The 26993-nt window shown below is 43.5% G+C and overlaps 1 protein-coding gene across 5 annotated transcripts in view; it reads right to left on the reverse strand.

The window, feature by feature from the left end:
* The window catches only part of sh3gl3a (SH3-domain GRB2-like 3a), a 115597-nt gene that overhangs the window by 49202 nt on the left and 39402 nt on the right, over positions 1–26993 (reverse strand). The window lies entirely within an intron of this gene.

Consider the following 26993-nt stretch of genomic DNA (forward strand, 5'->3'; position numbering starts at 1 on the left):
TTGTAAGTCCATCTAATCATGAATAATGCTTCAATGGGTAACAACCTGGGAGTTACAGCCATTGCTTGAACAGCTGAATAAGAAATATTCACAAACATGAGCAGCGCACTCAGCAGCAAACTTCATCATCTGCAAGGGCTAAGCCTTGTCTCTATATCATTGGCCTCAACTGCCAGCAAATCTCGGAAGCTGGTCCCACTCTCCTCCCAACTCACTGTCAGCAAACAAAGAGGCAGCGTAAGAAAGAAAGAAGTTAGAAAAATAGACCATAGGGGAGGCGATGGCCTAGTGGTATTATCGTTGGATTGTTAACCCAGAGACTCAGATAATGTTCTGGGCATCAGGGTTCAAATCCCACCACAGCAGATGGTGGAATTTGAATTCAATAAATATCTGGAATTAAGGAGTCTAACAATGACCATGAATCCATTGTTAGTAGTCAGAAAATCCCATCTGGTTCACTAATGCCCTTCAGGCAAGGAAGCTGCCATCCTTGCCTGGTCTGGGCCTACATGTGACTCCAGACCCATAACAATGTGGCAGCCTCTGAACTGCCCTCTGGGCAATTAGGGATGGGCAATAAATGCTGCCCCAGCCAGAGACATCCTCATCCTGTGAATAAATAGAGGAAGCATGCCACACTAAGGAAAATGAAGGGCAGAGAAGAAGAACAGGGGAAAAGGGAAGAAATAGAAATAAAAAGAGACATTTTTGAATGTTTATTACAGCATCAGTATCTTTAGTGTGAGGCACTGCAAAGGAAAATTCCATTACGGTCAATGGAATGGATTGTCAGATGCTGTCGATAACTGGTAGCCAAGCTGATACTACACGTTTCACATTACCACCCAAGACTAATGTCTACCAGTGCATGGTTCAGAGTAGCAAGTAATGGAAAGTCTGGCAATTCCAGAATTGGATAGTTTTTTGTTGATTTTCTTTTGTCAAGGATGGTGTGAATAGCCACAAGGTTAAAAACCCAAAGATAGCATTTTGCGCCAGGGTTACAGGAATCTCTACAACAAAATTACTTGCATTTGCCCTGATTATCTCCAACATTCATCCTTTATTCCTTTTTGTCAGAACGCTAAATCTATTCAAAGAACAAGTAGGTCAGTTTCAAGGCTAGGTCACCAAGTTAAGATTCCAGAAGAATGTAGATTAAGGAGCGATAGAAGTGACAATGCTCCAGTAAACCACCTTAGATAAATGCAAATAAAGGATGAATTATGAAAAGTAAATATGCAATCGTTTTTCATATGTTTAATCCATTTTTAGCTGTGTGCAGTAATTGGGAGTGGGAAGAAACTCCCTTGGACTTAGTTAGGCAGCCTTTGAGTCATGGGGTAGCCTCTTCATCCCAGGAATCAGCCTAACAAATCCTTTCTGAACTATGTCCAGAGTAAAAAGCTAAAACTGTACATGGTACTCCTGATGCAGCATAACCAGCTGTACAGTTGCATAAAGACTTCCCTCCTTTATATTTCTCCTTCTTGCAGTAAAGACTACCTTTCAATTCCTAATTCCTTGTTGCACCTTCATGGTAACATTATTACAATTCATGTACGATGAGACCCAAATCCTTCTTGTCTGCGACATTCCTGCAGACTCTTATATTTTGTTTTTCTATTCTACCTACCAAAATAGCCAACCTCAACGTTTTCACATTTTACTCCACCTGTAAAATTTTTCTACTTATTTAACCTGTCAATATCCCTTTGCAGGTTGTGTTTTGTTTCCTCCCCACAATTTACTTCCCTTCTCAATTTTGTATCTTCAGTTAGTCCTGTGCTCATTGCAGTTTGAAAGAACAAGAGGTGATCTTATTGAATCACAAGATTGAGAGGGCTTGAAAGGGTCGGCTCGAAGAGAATATTGCTCCCTTTCAGGGACATTAGTTTAGAAATAAGTGATACCCCATTTAAGATGGAATTGAGGAAGAACTTTTTCTCTCAAAAAGATTGATCTTTGGCCCTTCTGCCAAGTAACTAAATTTAACACGTAACTAGTTTAGATCCCAGGACTAATCCCTGTGGCACACGTCCATTATGTTTTGCTAACCCAAAAATGATCCATTGACGTCAACAGTTTTTCCGTTATTTAGGCAGTCCTCTGTCAAGTAATGTATCACTCCCAACTCCACGAAGTCTTATCTTGTGCAATAACTTTCTTTCTTTTGTCCAACTACTCGTCACACAGTCAAAGGAGTTTACCTTTCAACAAACCACTGATTCTCCCTAACTGCATTACAATTTTCAAAATGCCCCGCTATTACATCCTTAATAGCGGATCGTAGTGTTTCGTCAATGACACATGCTGGACTAATTGGCCTATAGTTTCCTGCTTATATTTACCTCCTTTCTTGAATTAGAGGTGCTACACTTGCAGCTTTCCAGTTGACTGGAGCCTTTCCAGAATCGAGGGAATTGGGCAAGCTAACAACCATTTCATCCACCAACTCAGAAGTCACTTCCTAGAATGCAGGGCACCAGCTCCAGGGGTCTTATTTTATAGTTGTCCTTATAACTTTTCTTTAGCGATTATGGTTGTTTCAGTCTTCCCCTGCTTTCTGAATATTCAAATGCTTTTTTGGTGTCTTCTCCAATGAAGATGCCTTCAAATTGTCTCATTTCATTAACAAGTGCTACCTAGCCAGCGATGCCCTCATTCCATGAATGCAGAAACGAAAATTTAATTTTCTTGTTCCTCATTAATTCCTTAGTATCATCCTCTGCAGGGATCAGTGATCAGTTACCTCACTCATTTCCTTTTCGATATACTTGCAGAAATTTTTGGTTAGTTTATATTTTACTCTTAACTGCTTGTTTTCTCTCATATTCCAACTTCTCTCTTAAATAAACAGACCAAAACCACGTGCTGTACTCCAGCTGTGAGTGACCATTACCAACTGGAGGCCCTCCAACACTGCAGAAGCAACAGGCTGCTCCTTTCAGGTAATTCCAGGAAACATCCTAAGTTTGCGAACCGCTGTCAGTTCACACACAGGATGCCATTCACTTCCTCGGAGAGTGAGAAGTGATCACTAACTCATCACATCTCATGACACACCATTGTACTTGAACATCAAGGTACACATTTTAGACTCGAGTTGTACGGCATGGAAACAGACCCTTCAGTCCAACTCATCCATGCCAACTGGATGCCAAAAATTAAACTAGTCCCATTTGCCAACATTTGCCCCGTATCCCTTTAAACGTTGCCTATTCGTGTACCCAACCAAATGCCTTTTAAATGTGGTAATTGTACCAACCTCCACCACTTCGATTGGCAGCTTGTTCCATACATGCACCACCCTCTGTCTGAAAAGTTGCCTTTGAAGTCCCTTTTAAATATTTCCCCTCTCACCTTAAACCTATGTGCTCAAGTTTTGGACTCCCCTACGCTGGGAAAAAGACCTCGGCTATTCAACCCATCCATGACTCTCTGACACTCCAGGGAAAATACACCCAGGCTATTCAGCCTCTCCCTATAGCTCAAACCCTCCAACCCTGGCAAGGTCCTTTTCTGCACTTATTCACTGTGAGAAGAAGCAGGAGAAGTTAGCTACTATCTTCTCTCCAACTTTTTAGAACTTAAATTGAAAGGCAGACCTGGCAGCAGACTACCACTGTATCGGGATAGCCTTCGAGGGTGACCTTAAGCTTCAACTTCACTGGTAGAAAAGGCCTCAAAATCAGACTGGAGTACTGGTCCCCCGTTCTGCCCCATCAGCAGGCTCTTTTTTTAATTCATTCACATAATATGGGCATCAATGGCTGGGCCAGCACTTACTGCCCATCCTCCAGTGCCCACAGGAAAGTGGCAGGGGGCAACGTCTTGAACCGCAGTCTGGGGGTGGAAGTGGGGAGGGGTGTAAATTTCCAGAAGCATAGCCCTGCCTCTCCATCTTCACGGAAGCAGGATGGAGGAGTTGGGATCGGGGATGGGGGATAAATACAGTTGGGAATCTGACAAGCAAGTGACACACAATCATGTGCCTGGCTCCACGGCGGCCCAAATATTCAGCCTACGCTTCAGCTGCAGAAATAAAAACAAATCGCAATGACTGACGGCTGTGGAACTCGAGGCTTTGTTCTTCCCTTTATTTCCCTCTGCAGTCCTCTGTTGTCCTGCTTCTTTCTTCTTTAAAGCGTAGGACGATCTAAACAACAGTGACTCATCGACTGTGTGACAAGAAGAGAACTTTCTAAGAATGTGCAAGTGCTTATTTGTTTCAAAGGAAGGAAGGCTTAACAATAGAGTACAGGCGAGATTTACAGATGTGCTTTCACTTCAGTTAAGTATCCAGTTTAGCACAAACCATCAAATGTTGGCACTGATCAAAGCTCAGTAAGTGAAACCAACATGTAATTACTAGTCCCTGTTTCCCTTGAGAAAAGGACAACATTTGGATCTCTCAGTCTTTCTTGGTGGTGCAGTGGTAGTCCTTCAGATCAGACGTTCTAGGTTCAAGTCCCACCTACTCCAAAGGTGTGTAAACACCATGTCAAAATGGGTTGATTAAAAAACATCTAAACAATCTTAGAAGTAAGACCAATTTTGTCAGGGCTTTTTTTGAACTTTTGTAGAAATAAAACATTCTATGGGTCTATCTAATTATCTGACAATTAATAGAACAATGTTTGAATGTATGATTATCATTGGCAATGACAGATACGAGCCCTTTTCCAATTGCCTTTATGCATTCATTACCTATGACTGTGTTGCCAAATTCTGAATGAATGCCATCTGTAAGTTCGCTGATGGCACCACCGTAGTGGGACGGGTATCTAGCAGCGATGAGTCAAAATACAGAAGGGTGATAGAGGGCGTGGTGACGTGGTACAATGAAAACAAATAATCTGCCTGTCAAAGTTGGCACAGCTAAAGAACTGATCATCGACTTCAGAAAGAAAGGAGGAGAACACTGCCCCATCTACATCAACAGAACTGAGCGTGAGAGGGTGAAGAGCATCAAGTTCCTTGGAGTGATGATAACCGGGGTCCCGTCCTGGACTTTCCATGTATATGCAATGGTCATGAAAGCACGACAACACCTCTTCTTCCTCAGGCGGCTCAGGAAGTTTGGCCATGTCCATAAGATGCCTCACCAACTTCTACAGATGCACCACTGGAAACATGCTGTCCGAGTATATAATGGCCTGGTACGGCAACTGCTCTGCCCAGGACTATAAGAAACTACAGAATGTGGTGTGCACAGCCCAGACCATCACAGAAGCCAGCCTTCCATCCATGGACCTATCTCGCTGCCATTGAAAGGCTGCCAACATCAAAGACCCATCATACCCTAGTAATGACTTCCTACAAACTCTTGCGTCAAGCTGAAGATGCAGAAACCATGACACATGCACAAAAAGGATCAGGCACAAACTTATTTCTGGCTATTATCAGACTGCTGACTGGACTCTAGCCTCAAATAATGTAACCTGTATGCCTGTAAGCCTTTTTGATCTGTACATCCTTTGCTTGCTGTGATCTGCCTGTACCAGTGGTAAACAAAGCTTTTTACTGTATTTCAATACACATGTCAATAAAATCTAATATCAATGAATTGGCTGTCACTCATGTAGCAAACAGTAAAATCTACTGAAACAAAGGTGACATATTATACAGGCTGGAAATCTGAAATAAGAAAAAGCAGAAAATACTGGAAATGCTCAATCGGGTCTGACACAATGTACAAAGACAGAGTCATACACTCAGAGCTGTACATCATGGAGACAGACTCTTTAGTCCAACTCATCCACGCTGACCAGATATGCTAAACTGACCTCGTCCCATTTGCCAGCATTTGGTCCATATCTCCCTAAACCCTTCCAATTCACGTCCCCATCCAGATGCTTTTTAAATGCCTCCACCATTTCCTGTGCCAGGTCATCCACACGCACACCACCCGCTGCATCAAAATACTGCCACCGAGATCCCTTTTGAACCTTTTTCCTCGGACCTTAAACCTATGCCCCCTTTAGTTTTCAACTCCCCTGCCCTGGGGAAAAGGCCTTGGCTATTCACCCTATCCATGCCCCTCATGATTTTACAAGCCTCTATAAGGTTACATCTCAGCCTCTGGTGCTCCAGGGAAGAGAAAAGGACTTAACAAATAGAATCTTGTTAAGTGGTGGGAACGTGGTGAGAGATCTAAACTACCTCTTGCATAAGGCTATAAGTCCAAAAGAAATAGGAACAGGACCCACGACTCTCATTCAGCTCAAGCCTGCTCTGCCATTCAATAGGATCATGGCTGATCCGACATTCTCCATGTCCACTTGGCTGCCCTTTCCCCGTAACCCTTGACTCCCACAAGGCCATGAGACCATGTGTGGGCCTACAAGGGAAGGCTTGCAGAATCACAAGCAGTGTGATGGCAGTGACAAGGTCTACCGAGGACGTCCCATTGGCCGAGAGCTCCCGGCTGGTCGGAGGACAGCAGCTCTTGAACTCAGTGGGACAACAGCGTGGGCCATGGTTGCTGAAGGTACAGCACTCCAGAATTACATGGTGACCCAAAATGAAGGAAGTGATTGGGAGGTGGGCGGTTTTTTTGGGAAAGGGGATTACAAGGTGGTCAGGAGCACAGACTGGATGTCATTCTCAAACACCACCTTGGATCCCGGATGACAAGCTAACCAGAATGTTTGACATGCCGGGTATGACAGACCCAGCTGTGACTGGGTGAGGAATTTACCAATCAACCTGTTCAAAGCTGATACTATGCAGCTCAGGGGCAAGTGGGACCTGTACCTGAATCTCCTAGCTCAGAGGTAGGAACAATCCCACTGTGCCTCCAGTGCCCAGCAGTTGGTACCAATACCAGTTGGCTGAGACATTAAATGGTCTTTAACTGGCTACTTCTGAACAGGACTCACTGGACCCAAACATTAACTTTGCTTTCCCTCTCTGTAGATGCAACCAGAACTGTTGAGGTATTCCAGCAATTTCTGTTTTTATACTTTAGAGCCTCAAGTGGGGACATAGCAGGAAGGTCAACCATTGGATTTCCCCAACCTGAACTTAACCCTGGTGCAGGTGGGAAGGCAATGAGGTTTGGGGATGATCATCACCCCTCCTATCCAGTGCCCTTACTGCCTCCAAGACCATCAACTCCTAGAGAACAAGATTCCACCCAGGGTTTCAGAGTGACGTGCTTACATATATTTCTGTCAGGATTGGACTGACTCAGCATTTTCTGTGAAATCCTCATTTCAGTTTAACACAGTAAGTAGTCCGTTGATAAGCTATCAGAGTCTGCAACCATCCTCCTTAAATGGGGCACACATCACAAGATACTGAAAAGGGCGATCATTACATTCAAATCAAAACCTAAGAACATTCAGCAACGTCCAACGGTTTCTTTAAAGTTTATTTTCACAATATTTTTTCAAAACTTGCTCCACTTATGTATTCTGTAATATTTCATTGTGCTAAATCTTGGGAGAGAATGAGACAGGTAGAAATGTCTTTTTCTGTATCTCATGTGCTCTTTTTCTGTTATGTGTTTTTTTCCTGCTTTCAAGCTAAGTTCACATAACGCTATCTTTCAGGATTACAGAGTTGTTACATAATGCAGAGGAAACTACTTGACCCATTCTATTAGTGATAACGGGAACTGCAGATGCTGGAGAATCCAAGATAACAAAGCGTGGAGCTGGATGAATACAGTTGGCCAAACAGCATCTCAGGAGCACAAAAGCTGACGTTTCGGGCCTAGACCCTTCATCAGAGAGGGGGATGGGGAGAGGGAACTGGAATAAATAGGGAGAGAGGGGGAGGCGGACCCAAGATGGAGAGAAAACAAGATAGGTGGAGAGGAGAGTATAGGTGAGGAGGTAGGGAGGGAATAGGTCAGTCCAGGGAAGACAGACAGGTCAAGGAGGCGGGATGAGGTGGTATGTAGGAAATGGAGGTGCGGCTTGAGGTGGGAGGAAGGGATGGGTGAGAGGAAGAACAGGTTAGGGAAGCAGAGACAGGCTGGGCTGGTTTTGGGATGCAGTGGGGGGAGGGGATGAGCTGGGCTGGTTTTGTGATGCAGTGGAAGGAGGGGAAGAACTGGGCTGGTTTTGGGATGCAGTGGGGGAAGGGGAGATTTTGAAGCTTGTGAAGTCCACATTGATACCATTGGGCTGCAGGGTTCCCAAGCGGAGTATGAGTTGCTGTTCCTGCAACCTTCGGGTGGCATCATTGTGGCACTGCAGGAGGCCCATGATGGACATGTCGTCTGAGGAATGGGAGGGGGAGTTGAAATGGTTTGTGACTGGGAGGTGTAGTTGGTTGTTGCGAACCAAGCGGAGGTGTTCTGCAAAGCGGTCCCGGTCCCCAAGCCTCCGCTTGGTTTCCCCAGTGTAGAGGAAGCCACACCAGGTGCAATGGATACAATATACCACATTGGCAGATGTGCAGGTAAACATCTGCTTGATATGGAAGGTCATCTTAGGGACTGGGATGGAGGTGTGGGGGCAAGTGTAGCACTTGCTGCGGTTGCAAGGGAAGGTGCCGGGTGTGGTGGGGTTGGAGGGGAGTGTGGAGCGGACAAGAGAGTCGCGGAGAGAATGGTCTCTCCAGAAGGCAGACAAGGGTGGGGATGGAAAAATAACTTCCGCCATCTACAATCCGACCCCACCCCCCAAGCTATTTTACCATCCCCACCCTTGTCTGCCTTCTGGAGAGACCACTCTCTCCGCGACTCTCTTGTCCGCTCCACACTCCCCTCCAACCCCACCACACCCGGCACCTTCCCTTGTAACCGCAGCAAGTGCTACACTTGCCCCCACACCTCCATCCCAGTCCCTAAGATGACCTCCATATCAAGCAGATGTTCACCTGCACATCTGCCAATGTGGTATATTGTATCCATTGCACCTGGTGTGGCTTCCTCTACATTGGGGAAACCAAGCGGAGGCTAGGGGATCGCTTTGCAGAACACCTCCGCTTGGTTCGCAACAACCAACTACACCTCCCAGTCACAAACCATTTCAACTCCCCCCTCCCATTCCTCAGACGACATGTCCATCATGGGCCTCCTGCAGTGCCACAATGATGCCACCCGAAGGTTGCAGGAACAGCAACTCATATTCCGCTTGGGAACCCTACGGCCCAATGGTGTCAATGTGGACTTCACAAGCTTCAAAATCGCCTCTTCCCCCACCGTATCCCAAAACCAGCCAGTTCTCCCCCTCCTTCCACTGCATCACAAAACCAGCCCAGCTCGTCCCTTCCCCCCAGGCATCCCAAAACCAGCCCAGCCTGTCTCTGCTTCCCTAACCTGTTCTTCCTCTCACCCATCCCTTCCTCCCACCTCAAGCCGCACCTCCATTTCCTACGTACCACCTCATCCCACCTCCTTGACCTGTCTGTCTTCCCTGGACTGACCTATTCCCTCCCTACCTCCTCACCTATACTATCCTTTCCACCTATCTTGTTTTCTCTCCATCTTGGGTCCGCCTCCCCCTCTTTCCCTATTTATTCCAGTTCCCTCTCCCCATCCCCCTCTCTGATGAAGGGTCTAGGCCCGAAACGTCAGCTTTTGTGCTCCTGAGATGCTGCTTGACCTGTTGTGTTCATCCAGCTCCACACTTTGTTTACTTGACCCATTGTGCTTGCATTCGAAATGAGCATTTTACTTCGTACCATTTTCCTGCCTTCTGCCTGTAACTTTGCAGGGGTTGCTCAGTTTCGAATAACAGTTGAATTCCCTTTTGAATGTCTCAACTGTACCCACTCTAACCATGCCCTCAGGCAGTGCATTCAGACCTGAGACTCTTGTTGTGTGAAAATGTTTTCGCCCCTCATGTCGTTTCTCATTCCTTCAGCAATCATTTTTAATTGGTGTCCTCTCATTTGTGATCCATTCAATAGTGGGAACTGTTCCTCTATATCTGCTATGTTCAGACCCTCACAAGTTTAAATATCACCATCAGATCTCCTCTCAACCCGCTCCATGGAAAACAGTCTTAATTTCTCCGAGCTACCTTTAATTTGTGTTAACTTCAATTTGTGTTAACTTCAATTATAGTTTAACAACCTGCTATAGTACACGTTCAGGTAACAGAATACATTCAGTGATCAAGTCTCTTCTTCTACAAGTAACATACACACTTTCTGTCCTTGAGTCACATCCTGTTGCTCAAACTTGTGAAGTTAAATTTATCAATTTAATAACAGTGACATTATCAGACTGGGAGGAGGAAGGTGCTGATTTTTGGCTTAGCACCTCCAGCTCCATTGAGGCTCAGCTGACGGAGGCAGCAGAGGAAGAGAAGGAAGTCAAATTCCTCACATGATAACATGCTCCAACTGCTGACAATATTGAGGGTGCAACATTGGGGTCCTCAGTCAGCTGGAGATTCAGCTTTCCTGACAGACATCATACTCGATGCCAAGGGACCACTGATGACACTGCTGTCCCATTCGTCTGGCCAAATTTACCAAAATAGTAATGTCATTACTGATTTGCCTGGGATGCTTATGATGTTGTTGCAGGTTCTGGCTGCAATGTGGCTGTGAAATGAGTTTTCCATCACTGCTCTGCACATCTAGTATCTCATGTCCATCAAATGTCTGTGGCCAACATTGGGAACACAGTGGCTGTAAAAGTACAATGATATTAACTCACCTATTGGCAGGCGGTAGCTAAAAACAGGTGATAACAAAAATCAGTGAAAAAGAAACTGAACAAAGACTAAGTGCATTGCCTTATTTACATCCATGGTGAATATATCACCCAATATGTTTATTTAAAAATCAACTTCAACTCTTTTGAAACCGAAACAACTAAATCTTTGAATTGATGTTTACCAGCCACTGCTTACATACTATTTGAAAATTTGAAACTCCATTCCTACAACAAGAACTGCAGCAGTTCAAGGTGATGGCTCAACTCCTTCTCAAGGGTAATTATGGATGGGCAGTAAATATTGGATGGCCAGCCCAGCTCATACACCACAATTCATTTTGAAAAGTTAAGAATGATTATAACAGCACGACACTTCCGAGAATGGAGCAAAGGCGAGCGTGAGGGAGAAGAATTGGACTGTGGTCCTTTGTATCAAATGAGTCATCAGATCCTTACACATCTTCCCACCTTTTCTATCCCTGTCGTCTTCACTGGATCAGTTTTTGAATGAAGCAATGACTATCGTCCGCTTCACACTATCACAAAGGCAAAACTGCTTGAAGAATGCTGGGCTGCGTGGGGTTTCCTGAAACATTGATTTTGAGAGCTCAGAGCTAACAGCAATTTAAGAAATAAAACTGCAAGAATCAGACTTCTAGGAAACGTATGGTCATAGAGTCATACAACACAGAAAAAGGCCCTTCGGCCCATCTTGTCCATGCTGATCGGGTTTCCTAAACTGAAGTGGTCCCATTTACCTGCCTTTGACCAATATCCCTATCAATGTACCTGTCCAAATGTCTTTTAAATGTTTTAACTGTACCGACCTTTACCACTTCCTCTGGAAGCTCGTTCTAAATATGAACCACCCTCTCCGTGAAAAAATTACACCTCGGGTCGCTTCTAAATCCTTCCCCTCTCACCTTAAACCTCTAATTTTGGACTCCCCTCCCCGAGGGAAAAGACCTTGGCTGCTCAACTTATCTATGTCCCTCATAATTTTGTAAACCTCAAAAGGTCACCCATCAACCTCCTATACTCCAAGGAAGAAGTCCCAGGCTAGAGAGTCTCTCCTTACAACTCAAACCTTCTAGTTTCGGTAACATCCCTGTAATGCTTTTTTTGCACTTTTTACAGTTTGACAACATCCTTCCTATAGCAGGGCGACCTAGAATTGTAGGCAGTACTCCAAATGCGGTCTTACCAATGTCTTGTACAGTTAAATATTACAACCTGAATTTACATTATTTTGGAAAGCACAATGGCTCAGTGGTTAACACTGCTGCCTCATGGCACCAGAGAACCAGGTTTTGATCCGAGCCTTGGGTGACTAACTGTGTGGAGTTTGCACATTCTCCCTGTGTCCACGTGGGTGTCCTATGCATGCTCCAGTTTCCTCCCACGGTCTAAAGAGGTGCAGGCTGGGTGGGTTGGCCATGGGAAATTCAGGGTTATGGGGATGCTCTTCGGGGTGTTGGTATGGGTGTGATGTGTGTAGCGGTATCTTTCTGCACTGTAGGATTTCTATGGTAATAATATGGTCCATGGGGCTCAGGGTTTTCTGACATGAAATTAAGTGCAGCTCCACAAAGTCGCATGTTCACTTTCAGCTCGAGTGGATTAGTTCAAACCCACTGCTTATTACGAGCCATCATGTTGCTTAGCTCAACTAATTCTTGTTCGGATGTGGCATCTTCGGCAGTAATTGCATACAGTTTCTTTTAAAAAAAAAAGAAAACAGACCCTGCCAGTGAAAAGAACAAATGAAATGCAGTATAAACCATGTCAGCAATTTCCAACACATTCAGGCCACAAAGAATGAGGGCTGGACTATTGCCACATTATATCTTGTTGCCACTTTCTTCATACTAACAAAGCATTGGCAAGTACAGCTGCTGTCACTCAGTTCATGCCACGGATAATGGCAAATACCACTAGTGCCTTAGAAATGCAATGCTGTAGTCACCCCCACTGGGGGCAAACAATCTCAGGTGGTGAGAGTGGTTCGGAGGGCAGGTTCAGGAATAACAACACAATCTCTGAACAAGTTTTCAACAGGAACAGAGCTGTTGTCTGATTAATCTATGTTAGTTGACCTAAATAGGAATGCGCAGCTCCTGGACAGGAGCTAGGTACCACTCAGGTGAAGTCTGGCGTGCAGTAATAAGAAAATTTTCTCTCTTCATCTAAATCTAGGAGTTCCAATGAGATTGCCAAAAGGAATTCCCACACTAAGCAATCCGCATTCCAAGTGTCAGCTTGCTGCCAAGGTACATGTGAGGAAAGAAAGGGTTTTGTAAATTCTTCACTTGGAAACAATCAGGCCTAAACACAACCAAGAAGTAATGCAATAATGATGAAGCAGATAAAGGCATTCCAAAAAGACAAGAAAACACTACAGATTGAATAGTAAACAGTCACCAAGACACAATCCCCAAAAGGCCAGAGTAGAAATTCCCTTCTGTGTCTGTTTTTCATGCACTACTCTATTGGAATAAACAACTGAATTCACTAAAAAAAAACACTGACTTGGCACAGAGCTTATTTGATCAAAATGACAATAGATTAAAATAAGTTGATATATTTTGATGGGGTAGTGAGGAAGGGGTAGGGAGTTGGGAATGGATTTCAAAGCTTGAGATAGTTGGAACAATAAAAATTGGGGAGAGTGCTAGATGGCAGATTTAGGAATGTAGAGCTATGGGAGGATTGTAGGACTCAAGAGATTTGCAGACAAGGCAGAGAATTTTAAATTTGACGTGTTGCTGAACTAAAGGATAACGTAGGTAAAACACAGGAGCGATCAGTGAATGCAATATAAAAAAATATGGGGAGCAGAGATTTAGATGTATTCAAATTTATGCAAGGCGTGTGGTCAACCAGAACCGTGTTAAAATAGTTGAGTTTAGGTGTAATAAAAACATGGATGAGACCCAATTCTAAACCCTGCTCCAATCACATTGAAAGGACACTTAGCAGTGAGCATGAAATTCCTTGCAAGCATTGAGGTTGTGTCCTCTTTTGATGCTCCATATCTCAAAACTTATACACAACATGTTGTTTTACATCCTTAAATTACTTTGTAAACTCTTCTCCTTTACCTAACACAAATATATAAGGTCTATAGTTGGCATGATGGCAATAGGGCTACACGGTGGCCCAGTGGTTAGCACTGCTGCCTCACAGTGCCAGGGCAACCCTCAGGCAACAGTCTGTGTGGAGTTTGTACATTCTCCCTGTGTCTCCATGAGTTCCCTTTGAGTGCTCAGATTTCCTTCCACAGTCCAAGAATGTGTAGGCTAGCTGCTTGGCCTGCTGTGTTCATCCAGCTCTACACCTTGTTATCTCGGATTCTTCAGCATCTGCAGTTCCTGTTATCACAGCCATAGGGAATCCTAGATTACAGCAAATTGGTCTGAGTGGGAAGCTTTTCAGAGGGTTGGTTTAGACTCGATGGGCCAAATGGCCTGCTCACACACTGAAGACATTCAATGACGTTTCTTGAATTGAGATGTACTTTTTAAGATTTCCTGTGCTGCTTTGTCAATTTGAAGTTAGCCTTGGTACTTTTTCTGTCTTACTTAGTAACCCCACTAACCCTTATGCACTATTATTGCTCCATATAGACTTTGGGAGTTTGCTTTCCACTATGTACTGTAGTATGGAACTGATGACCAATTCAACCCCTGCATAATATTGCTTTTGAATTACGTACTCTGTATTCACATTGGGATTTATGTGATTTCTGAAATCACATTAATTGAAAAATGCTCATTAAATGTGCAACTGAATCATAAGCCTCATTTTGGCTATTATCTTTAAAATGTCTCTAGTTTACTCTCGGGAAGTTCAGTGGAGCTGGAAAATTGGACAATGGAGCCATTACTTTAGACCTTTTTGTTGCATCCCTAGGAGGATATTTGCTCAGTTTTGATTTTTTTTTAACTCCCACCATCAAGACAAAATTCAGCTCATACTGGAGCACTGCCACCCATCAACATGACAACAAATTTCGATATTTGTGAATCAGTCTGTTCAGCTTTGTTATGGCACATGTCGAGAACAGGTGGGGCTTCATCCCAGGCGTGCTGACTCAGAGGTAGGGACACTAACTCTTTACACAAGAGCCGTTACTAATGATAGCATACCGTGAGTGGGTAGGAGAATGAGATGATGATGTAAACATGATACAGCAAGAATGTCAGCATGTAAGAGTCTAAAGAAAGTGGATGTGCGAGTCCATGTCCTATGTTCTGCATTACAGAGTGCAGTATCATGTCCAATAGTGTAAATACGAATGTTCAAAGACCTCCTAGAGTCAGACAGCAGAGTTAAGGGAAAACAAGGATATGTTATAAATTACATTGTAAGGACTGCAATCTCTCCAAACTGCAAAATTGAACAATGAGCCACAAACCTCATGGCAACCCAAACATAATTAGAATCCTCAGAAACATCCTCTTAAGAATCCATGCAATTTTTTCTTACTTGCCAATCCAAGAATAAAATACTCCAACAAGGGTTGGCTTGCACTTGAGAAAATTAGTGATGTTTGTGGGGTGGGAGGAATGAAACTGGTCTGGAATCTTCTTGGTCAATTCAGAGAGAAAATAAACAGTAAGGACTGGTTTCTATTTGATTAACAAGACTGTACGACACAGGAACAGGAAAAGGCCATTCGGTTCCTCCAGCCTGCTCCGCCATTTGGTAGGATCATGGCTGATCCAACATTCCTCACGTGTAATTTCCTGCATTGTCCCTGTAACCCTTGATTCCCCGAATGATCAAGAATCTCTTAATCTTAGCCTTAAATATATACAAGGACTCTGCCACCACAGCTCCCTGTGGCAAGGAGATCCAAGGACTCTCAACTGTCTGAGAGATGAAATTCCTCTTCATCTCATTCTGAAGTTGCTGCCCCTTTATTGTGAGACTATGTCCTCTGGTCCTAAACTCTCCCACAAGGGGAAATATCCTGTCAGCGTTTACCCTTTCAAAGCCAATATTTGAAGAGCTCCTTTTTAAACAAAAATAGATTTTTTAATGTAATATTTATGCTTGTTTTAATATAAATGCTAGAAAATGGAACAAAAAATGTAAAAGGGTCATTTTCTAATCTCTCCTGCTGACCAATTCCTTCATTGAGCCAGAAAAATGTACATTATTTCAGTATTATCTAATTAGCAGCTAACTTCTTCTTAAAGATGTTTGAGGACTTTGCTCGAGATCTTGAAAAAATAATTGTCATAACGATCTTTGAAGAAAGCCACAGTAAGTTGGCTCAAGCAACATTTTAAATCAGCAAAGGACAGATTCAGTCAAATGCTCTCTCATAAAATTATAATTTTATAAATACCGATTGCCCCAGTCTGTCCCATCACTATCAACTAGAACAACAAGTACAATAAAGAGAGTGTCAGCATGTATGGAAAAGTATTAAGAATGTACACTGACTAAGAATGGATTCAGACTGCAGGTGGTTAGGAATGTGTAGACATCTGAACATGCAAAATGCTAGAGTAACTGGGATGCCATTCAATTTGAAACTAATTCATGGATGTGAAAATTATTAACAATAGATTCAGAAAATTAGCTACCAGAAATAAATCCATATTACACCAGCTCCTATTATTCTGTTATTTAAAATCAAGCACTGGGAATTTGTATGATACAAATACTGAATTAATAATTTGTTCTGTCATATATTACAGTCAGAATTCATGTGTTCCCTTTACTATCTATGATCTGTAATGTGTGAAAAAAAAAGTTTGATATTTTACTCTCAGAGTGAGGGTTCCAATTAAATAATACCAGAAGCAAGCGTATGCAAGGCTTAAAATTAAAGGTGGTTTAGTTATTTTCATGCACTTAATTTGAAATTGCATTTTTCACTCACTCATTACACCTATCCACTCAAATGTTAGATATAGATGAAAGCAAAATTCAGTTACAATTTATAATTGTCTCCTTACTGGCAGGCCTGCAGTTTCCAAGATGAAGTTGATGCATTAAGGTTGAAATGAAGATCTGGTAAACTGAAGGATTTTCAGTAAGCTGTGAGGTTTCTTATAGTCGAATTTCCACAAGGTTGGTTCTCAGGTGAGCTTGAAATTAGAAAAGGTTTGTGGCGGGGGGGCGGGTGTTCTTCTGTCTGTTAGGATCTTCAAATTATTTCTGGTCATTGCTTTGGCTGTTTGGGTAACCTGCAGCTAGTTTTCAGTGGAATACTTTGCTTTAATTTGATTTGATTTATTTATTGACACATGTATCTAAATACAGTGAGAAACTTTGATTATGAGCAGTACAGGCAGATCATAGGGTGAAAAGAAAAGCCTAAACAGAGACATATAGTTTACATCACACAGGGCGTGCGCTAGGCAAGAGCAGCATTATTTGAAGTTAGACAGTCCATTCATCAGTCTAATAACAGCTGGGAAGCAGCTGTTCCTGAACCTGCCGGTGTGTCTGTTTAAGCTTCTGCATCTTCTGCCTGATGGAAGAGATTGTAAGAGAGCATTACAGGGGTGCGATGGGTCTTTGATGATGTTAGCCTCCTATCTGGGGCAGCGAGCCATGTAAATGGAGTCCATGGATGGAAGGCTGGCTTCTGTGATGGTCAGGGCTGTGCACAGCACCGGCTGTAGTTTCTCACAGTCCTGGGCAGAGCAGTTGCCGTACCAAGCCACTGTGCACCCAGACAATATGCTTCCAATGGTGCATCTGTAGAAGTTGGGGAGGAACATTATGGATATGCCTAATTTCCTGAGCCACCTATGGAAGAAGAGGCATTATTGTGCCTTCTTTACCATCACATCTACATGGGAAGTCCAGGACAGGTTGTCGGTTATCATCACTCCTCAGAACTTAACACACACCACTCACTTAACCTCAGCTCCTCTGATGTAGATGGGGGTGTGTTTTCTCCTTTCTATCTGAATGTAAAGTTAACTACAGTCTGCTTGCAGGCAGACAACAGAACTGTTCCATCATCACGCGACTCCCAAAATCCTACCTTCCTAACAACTGGTTTTGTACCTGTTGTTTCTACACATCCTATTTTGCCAACGGACACAAAGATTCACCCAGTCGCGTTTTAATAAGAGACCCCAACACATACATTTGAAGCAAACACCAACAGAAATTGCTGGAGAAACTCAGTAGGGCTGGCAGGATTCAGAGATATGACTTTGTTACTTCATTTTAGAGTTATTGAATCTGACACAAATCCACTCTTTAACATCAAAGCGAATGGGCTCTGGACACTGTGGCCAGTCTACTGACTTGATGTTATACTCTTGCCAATCATATATTAAATTCTCAGCTTTCAGAAAGCAGTATGAGGTTTTCTTTGCTAATGTAAACTCATTAAATTACAAGAAATGTGGCTTTGTAGCACATTTCAAATGCCTATGCCATTGTCACACACTTGGAGCAGTAATCATAAAGTCAAAAAGATATAAAAATGGAAATAGTATATCAGCTCACACAAAAATATTGATGAAAATGTCCAAAAAGAACCCAATTGCTGCAGGGTAATAATACCCGCCTCCCTGACCTCCCACACCGATCAGTAACTTTTGTCATTCAAAATTTTGGGATCTCAGATGATCTTGCATCAGCTCAGAATTGGATGAGTTCTACTGGGGCCTCTTCCTGGTACATTGGATGAAGTTACTGGAGTTGTTGAAGAACTCGTCCATACTTAATCCTCTTGGTGACGCAGGATAAGCAGAGGGTTCAGTCATGATGCCCACCATTAGATGAAGCTACAAGAAAGGTGCTCTATTTCCAATCCTCAGTATGGTAAGCTATCACAGTTCCCTGTAGGCCACAATCAGAACTTCCGGTCCATAGCCTCCAACATGCTTCCAAAAAGTTTACTTATTCCTACTGGAAACCTTCACAGTATATAGGCAGATCAAACTAGATTCATGTAAATCAATTGGCTGGATGAATACTTGAGAGCGTGCTGGTTTTTTTAAAGGCGCACAAATCTGAAAGGTTTCAAGCTCAGAAGTGCATGAAGCATGACCCACTGGGAGGATGGCACAGGGACTGAGCTGGGACAGCAACTTTGGACCTCAAGGGAGTAAGGCTGCACATCAAAGTCATAGCGTCCATAACAATGCCCTTCATACCATCCTACAATAAAATGACAGTTTGTTTAAGAGAAGAGTGTCTTCTTGTCTGACCATGAAATGGTTTTCCTCAACCACACTAGACCAAGCAGGCTTTGTCAATCCCAACCAGGATGAGGACGGTGATAGCAGATCTACAGGTGCATCTTACACCATGATGACCTTCAATGAGGATTTATCTCACATTTATGTCATTCACAGTTTCACAAACCCTCTTTTTTTGCTTTTTCCCCCCCCCCCTTTATTCATTCAAGGGATGACGGCGTCGCTGGCCAGGCAGCATTTATTGCCCATCCCTAATTGCCCAGAGGGCAGTTAAGAGTCAACAACATTGCTGTGGGTCTGGAGTCACACGTAGGCCAGACCAGGTAAGGATGGCAGTTTCCTTCCCAAAATGACATTAGTGAACGGGTTGGGTTTTCTGACAATTGAAAATGGTCATCATTAGACTCTTAATTCCAGATACTTTAAAAAATTGAATTCAAATTCCACCATCTGATGTGGCTGGATTCGAACCTGTTTTCCCAGAACATTATCTGGGCCTCTAGATTAACAGTCCAGTGATAATACCACTATGCTATTGCTTTCCCCTCATTGACCAGTGTAGACTATTTTCTGAATAATATAGTTCTGAGAGGAAGCCAATTTTTTAGCAAACAATTTAGAAGTAGAATTCTGGAATGTTATTAGCCTATAAGACGCTCCAGATAGAAAATTATCTTTTTCTTCAGGAAACAAGGAAGTGAACCTCTCCAAGAATCAGGGGTTAACACGTGCAAGCGACTTAAGGGAATGCATACAGTAGAAGGGACGACAATTTGAGAAGGAGATTTATTTAGACATTAGCAAAATAGTTATCCAGCAAGGCACCTTGCCAGATTGTAAAGACACGAATGACCTCCCCAAGGGCATTAGGAGGATCTAAAAAAAGCAATCTTTCTCGTCCAAATAAGAAAACAGCATCTTGCTACTTATAGAACTCATACTAGGAATTATACAACAGGATTAATGATCCCACTTGCACTTACTCATGACATCAGTCTATTGCCCTGTCGTGTGGCAGAGACAGACCTGTAAAACTCCACTCAAAAATAACCACTATCAATTGAATTAGACCTCTCCCATTGCAGTCCAAGAGAACTTACACCCTGAGAGATTAGGAGGGAGTTATCTAAACACAAAGTCTGAATAACTTTAAGGGAAGAACTCACTCTTTCAACCACAGTACTAACAGAGTCCTGCTTCTTAATACAACAATCATCTCAATTAAGACCATTTTTACAGCTAAATATTGTTCAACTAGATAATGTCCCAGGTAATAAAGAAATTTGAAGAAAGGAAACAGATGTCTGTGAATCTCCTCCAGAAGATTCAAATCCCCAAACGGGAGGAGTTCCAGGGTCACCTGCCAAACGACACTGGATGCTCTTGCACAGGCAGAGCAAGATACACTGCATAAAACACACCTATAGTTATTCACTCAGTGCTTATACTCTAATGCACACGGTGGTATAAGATGCAATAAATGGGACTTGGAGACAACCATACAACTCCTCAGCCTCCAATACATCGAAAAATTTCTGAAGAAGGGTCCAGAACCGAGACGTCAGCCTTCCTGCTGCTCTGATGTTGCCTGGCCTGCTGTGTTCATCCAGCACTACACCTTGTTATCCCATTTATTTGGTGGTATTTTGTGTCATTCCTCCAACCTGCTTTGATGGATTTCCCGGACAGATCCCGTGTTCAGCATTTCTGGGACAGCTGAGTTCCGAAGGTCTAAGAAGAAATGTGAAGTAGCATGAATTTTGGGGAAGGTTTGAGGGGAGCAGCAATCTAATGATGACTTCAACTTCTCAAGAAGTCCAGGCCAAGACATGGTTTAAGATTTGCACAGTGAGCTGGCTGCATGCAGCTGCTGTGGCAATATTATGGCTTTCAGGGGAGTATTTTGTCCTGGTTGTTTTGAAGAAAGGCTGGGATAGAGGTGAAGAGTGGTCTACTCAGAGCCAATAAACAGTCAGGGAGATGTTAGATTATTTTCAAATTGGAATAACTGAAGAAACCTGAATAGGTAGGGTCAATCTCCCAAAGAGTCTGAAGTTTTTAGTTTGAATTTTTCAGTAGCAGTTGCTGCTGGTGTCCTGAAGCTGGATGTGGAAGCTGTTTTCACTTTCTCTGATACAACTAAGAGGTGGGGTTCTCTTCCTGTTGCTAGAATTGCATGTTAGACTGTCTATTTTGCTGAATGTGCCTTTGCCAAGGGTGTGCTTTTAGGATGTTACTATATTGGAATATCACTGCTTAGAAGTTAAATAGTTTTTCAACAGAGTTGTTATTCCAATTCTTTCTTTCGTTGTATTTTAACTATCGAGTATGAATAAAGTATGTTTTGCTTCAAGGCTGATAGTTTCACCAATGGATTTGCATCTGGAATGCAATGCCTGGCGCTTACCTTTAAAATGAGAAAAATTTACAGTCTAGGCTGTCTTCTTAATATAGTTTGAGGGATTTGATCTGCTTTATAACACTACCAACTTATCTCTGACATTAAATAGGCAGAAATCAATGGAAATTTGGTATTCAATTCCATCAGGATAAAGGGGTTAGAATCGCCCCCATCTCGTAGAGGTAAAGCTCGAGGCAGGGCAAGTTTGGGAGTAGACTCAGATACGTGGACATCAGTTCAGCACTCAACCTGGAAACAAAGGTGCATAAACCACCCACTCACCAAGACAAAGAAAAATAATGCTGCAGATGAAAAATATATTAAACGGGCCAAACTGCATAGCGCTCCCAAAGTTGACACAGTGTTGTTTTCCAGTACTTGAACAAAAATTGTAATTTATACACAAAACTTGCATCATGACCAAATGATCTGACCAATCTAATCACATCAGCAGAACATGCACAGATTACCTTCCCCTAAAGAATAATACATCAACATGCCACGAGTATAATTAAAAGACCAATTATTTCAGCATTGAGCAATATAGAAAAGCAATTAAACACCGAACCAACACAGTAAATGCCCTGGAGTACAGACTAAGCATGACCATATGAGTTCCCAGAGAAAGGCCAAAAATATAAGCGATTAGATCCGAATCAGTCCTCTCTCATTCATAATAGAAATGCCTGAGGAATGGATCGGAATTGCTTTATCTGGACGGCAACATCATCTCGGGTTAAGATCACACCATCAACACCTAAAGCGTTCAGAAGTACTCCAGATGGGCACTGTCAGACAGAAATTTGCAGTGAGCCTCGTAAAAGGACACATGATCAAAAGCTTAGTCAAAAGGTGGTAATGCTTCCAGAATTACAGAATTGTCACTATGCACTTGGATCAGTGTGTCTGCACAAGCTCTCTGAGCATTTTTACTTAGATTCAAACACCTGCCTTTGCAACAGAGGCTTTCAGAAGGACATTTGATTCTATTTAATTAAATAGAATCAAATGTCCTTTTGAAAGCCTCTGTTGAACTTGTCTCCAACAGACTTCCAGCAGTGTATTCAAGATGTGAAACACACCCTGTGTGCTAAGATTTGTTTTTGCTTCATTTGTAAAACACTTTCAAACTGTGCCCTCTGGTTCTCAATCCTTTTACGACTGGGAACAGTTTCCCTCTCTTTCCTCTGTCCTGGTCCCTCATGAGTTTGAAAACTTCTTTTAAATTTCCTCTCAATCCTGTCCTCACCAAGGCAATCAGTCCCAACTACTCCATTCTGCTCTCATGTGTCGCATCTCTGAAACTAATCTCCTAAACCTCTTCGGCACTCTCCCCAGTGCATTTAAATCCTTCCTATATTGTGGCACCTAGAGCTGTTCACAAATTTCAGCTGAATGCCCTATATATGCTCGTTGGAGCCTTCCCCTCTTGTACACTATGCGTTTAATAATGAAGTTGAGAAGACTGTGTGCTTTTTAAACATCTCTCCCTACCAGTCCTGTTTATTTTAATGTCTTATGCACACCAGGTCTCTGCTCCTCCACACACTATCAAAGAGAGCCCTTTATTTTCTCCATGCTGTTTGTATTAAATTCCATCATCTCACACTTCTTGGGAGGAAATGTCAGGGCTTCGGGAAGCTGAAATGACAACCACTAATGGCTAGAATTGGAGGAGCACCATGGTCTAACGTATTGCAATGATGTGGAGGTGCCAGTTTTGTACTGGGGTGGACACAGTCAGAAGGCACATGACACCAGGTTATACTCCAACAGGTTTATATAAAATCACAAGCTTTTGAAGCACTGCTCCTACATCAGGTCATAACAGTAATGAGGGCTACAGCAGCTTATCGAGATAGGGAAGGCTGAGACCACAGAGAAAGCTGAACACCAGGATGATCCATTTAAGACTGAGGCACTGCAGGATTTTAACATTAGGAGAGAATGAAAATGTGGAAACCAAAGCATGATGGATGAGCAACCTTAAAACATTAATCTTTTACTAAGCTGGAACTGCTCATGCATGTTCTATTAAAGAATTTTATGCTGGGATCCTTCTGCTAACAGGAATCTCACGGTACTCCATGCTTGACATATCAGAGGGGAGACAAAACGAAGCAATTCCATACGTGGTTTTATACATATGCACTTGACCGAGCCAAAGAACACACACTTGATCAGTTCACTGCCTCTCTACAGTGGCTTAGCAACTCATCTAGATTTCCAAAGTATTTGATGACAAATTTCCTCTTCGATTTCATTGAAGAACTGAACCTAAACAGCACATGTCTCTTACTTGAGCAGAAATCAGGGGGTAAAATTGGTAACCTCTTAAAAACCCAGTTTGGCGATGATGTGCAATTCTTCAATGCAAGGCAGGCAGCATATTGGCTGCTTACAGCCAGAGACCCCCTGTTCATTGGTTGCACGTGTTAACAAGATCTGACTTGCTGGCACCACTTAAAGGGAAGGTGTGCTCTGGCTACTGGCCATCATTTTGGATACTGTGGCAGATAACTATAGCCAGCCAAGGAAAGTGTGTGCATCAAGGTTTTGTGACACTACGTCAGAGATCTTGGTTGAGGAGGTAGAAAGGAGAATATATCCACAGGCACGGGGAACAGATAGTTGCAGATAAGTGCCAGGAAGATAGTGCCAAAGACTCAGTGTCATATTGCAACATGTTTGATAAATTCATTCGTGGTCATGATCATTGATTGGATCAATTTCCTATTAACTGCACCACTAGTCTCAACTTTTTCTCAATTGGCTACATTTCCATCACCATCCCACGAACAACCTTCATCAAGACTCAAGTCTAACTTAAATATGCCATCACATCAAACATAGCACCAATACCTGCCTTATGCCCAGCTTACAGCTTGAACACACTGTCAGCTATCTAACTATGAAGCCACCAGATCAAAAGGTTTGGACATCACTGACGCACTTTGTTATCTCTTTCCAGAAAAAGAAATGGTGAACAACACAAGGAGCAGGAAGTATCTGAGGGAGGAGAGTTTGACTAGCAACCCACAGGGAGATGGTGCTGGTCATCATCAGAACAGGCAGTAGCAGGAGGGAGTGCAGTGAAAATAAGGTATCCCCATGAATGATCTACCTCTCCATGTCTCATTTCTCTCTCATATGCCACAACTCTAAAGGGTTCTTGAGGTTTCGTGGCTGTGTCCCTACCTATAAGCTAGAATGTCAGAGTTCATGTCCCACCTGTTCCAGATGTGTGTAATAACATCTCTCACTAGGTTGTTGAGTAAATATCTAGTCCAAAACCTAACGTGCTGCAAATAGCGTGAGCTGCACTCCTTAATTTGCACACCTTCCCCCCTCCTTTCAGATACACTAGAACAGCAACCTAGACAGGCAAGAGAGGGAAGTCAGTCAGAAAATGTTGACGTCGCACCATCATGCAATTTTCCATCCTCTTCTGGATCGATACCGTGGTCACAGCAAGGAGGAGGCTTGGCAGAGATGCCAGCTCACGAAGTGGGCACAGATAGCAGGAACTGCTGATGCTGGAGTCTGAGACAACAAGGTGTGGAGCTGGAGGAACACAGCAGGCCAGGCAGCATCAGAGGAGCAGGAAAGCCGACATTTTGGGTCTGGGCCCTTGTGACCCGAAACGTCAGCTTTCCTGCTCCACACCTTGTTATCACCAGAGGCAGGTTGTGTAAGAATTCTACTGTTGGTTGCTCTGATGAGGACTTTGACAAGCCAGGCAACGAAAAGCTACCAAAGCAACTACAAAGAAAAATAGATCTACAATCTGACCCCACCACCCAAGACATTTTTCCATCCCCATCCTTGTCTGCCTTCTGGAGAGACCACTCTCTCCGTGACTCCCTTGTTCGCTCCACACTCCCCTCCAACCCCACCACACCCTGCACCTTCCCCTGCAACCGCAGGAAGTGCTACACTTGCTCCCACACCTCCTCCCTCACCTCCATCCCAGGCCCCAAGATGACCTTCCACATTAAGCAGAGGTTCACCTGCACATTTGCCAATGTGGTATACTGTATCCATTGTACCCGCTGTGGCTTCCTCTACATTGGGCAAACCAAGCGGAGGCTTGGGGACCACTTTGCAGAACACCTCCGCTCGGTTCGCAATAAAAAACTGCACCGCCCAGTCGCGAACCATTTTAACTCCCCCTCCCATTCTTCAGACGACATGTCCATCATGGGCCTCCTGCAGTGCCACAAGGATGCCACCCGAAGGTTGCAGGAACAGAAACTCATATTCCGCTTGGGAACCCTGCAGCCCAATGGTATCAATGTGGACTTCACAAGCTTCAAAATCTCCCCTTCCCCCACCACATCCCCAAACCAGCCCAGCCTGTCTCTGCCTCCCTAACCTGTTCTTCCTCTCACCCATCCCTTCCTCCCACCTCAAGCCGCACCTCCATTTCCTACCTACTAACCTCATCCCACCTCCTTGACCTGTCCGTCTTCCCTGGACTGACCTATCCCCTGCCTACCTCCCCGCCTATACTATCCTTTCCACCTATCTTCTTTTCTCTCCATCTTTGGTCCGCATTCCCCCTCTCTCCCTATTTATTCCAGAACCCTCACCCCATCCCCCTCTCTGATGAAGGGTCTAGGCCCGAAACGTCAGCTTTTGTGCTCCTGAGATGCTGCTTGGCCTGCTGTGTTCATCCAGCTCCACACTTTGTTATCTTGGATTCTCCAGCATCTGCAGTTCCCATTATCTCTGATACAAAGAAATATAAATGCTTTATACATGTGAAAGGTTGACAGAAAGCCTGCATTCAACGTCCAAGAGCACAGTTGCTGTCTCAACTTTCACTGGCACAAAAGAAACTTCCACCAAGTGTCTGGGAGCTACAGTGGAAGCTGCAATGTGCTGACTGGGAACACCAGTGTTCTAGCAATCCAGCAATCTGCCAACAATAGATTACTATTTCCAGGAGGGGAGCAAGGGCTCCTTAAACTACAAACCTGCATGCCTCTCAGGAAGACAGCTTTCATGGCGCATCACTGCTACTTTATCAGTGTCCAAGCTGTTGTCGTCACCCAACCAGCTCAAACTGCTGCTGCCCCATATCAAGATGATACACGCTGAAGCCAGCTCTTCGCAGTTGAGCTTTTGTGCTCCTGAGATGCTGCTTGGCCTGCTGTGTTCATCCAGCCTCACATTTTATTATCTTGGATTCTCCAGCATCTGCAGTTCCCATTATCTCTTCGCAGTCCAGAAATGCTTGAAGTTCACCAGCCATGCTGCAATCACTACGTCAGCACTGGGTCAGTACCTTAGCCAGCAGGAAATAAACCTGCGTACGCCCTGTCAACGTGAAGTGTACGCGTGTTCCCTTTCTTTATAATGGCATCTAGTTTGTTGTGTTATTACAGCACATGACCACATCTTAAAAACACTGTTACACTCAGATAAATAAGATGAGCCCAAATTCTCCCTGTAATATAGAAAAGGGACTGTACTGAAGCTGTGTGAATATTTCAGCAGATTTGAACTCTTGCTCTTTTGGCGTTGATGCCCAACATTCTACATGGTTACTGTTTGCAGAGTTAATTCAGTGGTGATCATCTGGGCTCTAGCAATTCGAAGCTGAGTTTGTGTTAAACAGGGAAAAGGAAACAAGTGAAAACAAACTAATGAAAATATCTGTCTCCTCTGTTTGAGCTCATTACCTCTTGCAGCCTCAACACATAGCAACTCAATCACTGTGCAAGATGGAAGAAGCTGAGAGTAGTATGTTACTAGATTCTTAATCCAGAGGCCC

This window comes from Stegostoma tigrinum, chromosome 33, assembly GCF_030684315.1.
Source record: "Stegostoma tigrinum isolate sSteTig4 chromosome 33, sSteTig4.hap1, whole genome shotgun sequence".
NCBI classification, from domain to species: Eukaryota; Metazoa; Chordata; class Chondrichthyes; order Orectolobiformes; family Stegostomatidae; genus Stegostoma; species Stegostoma tigrinum.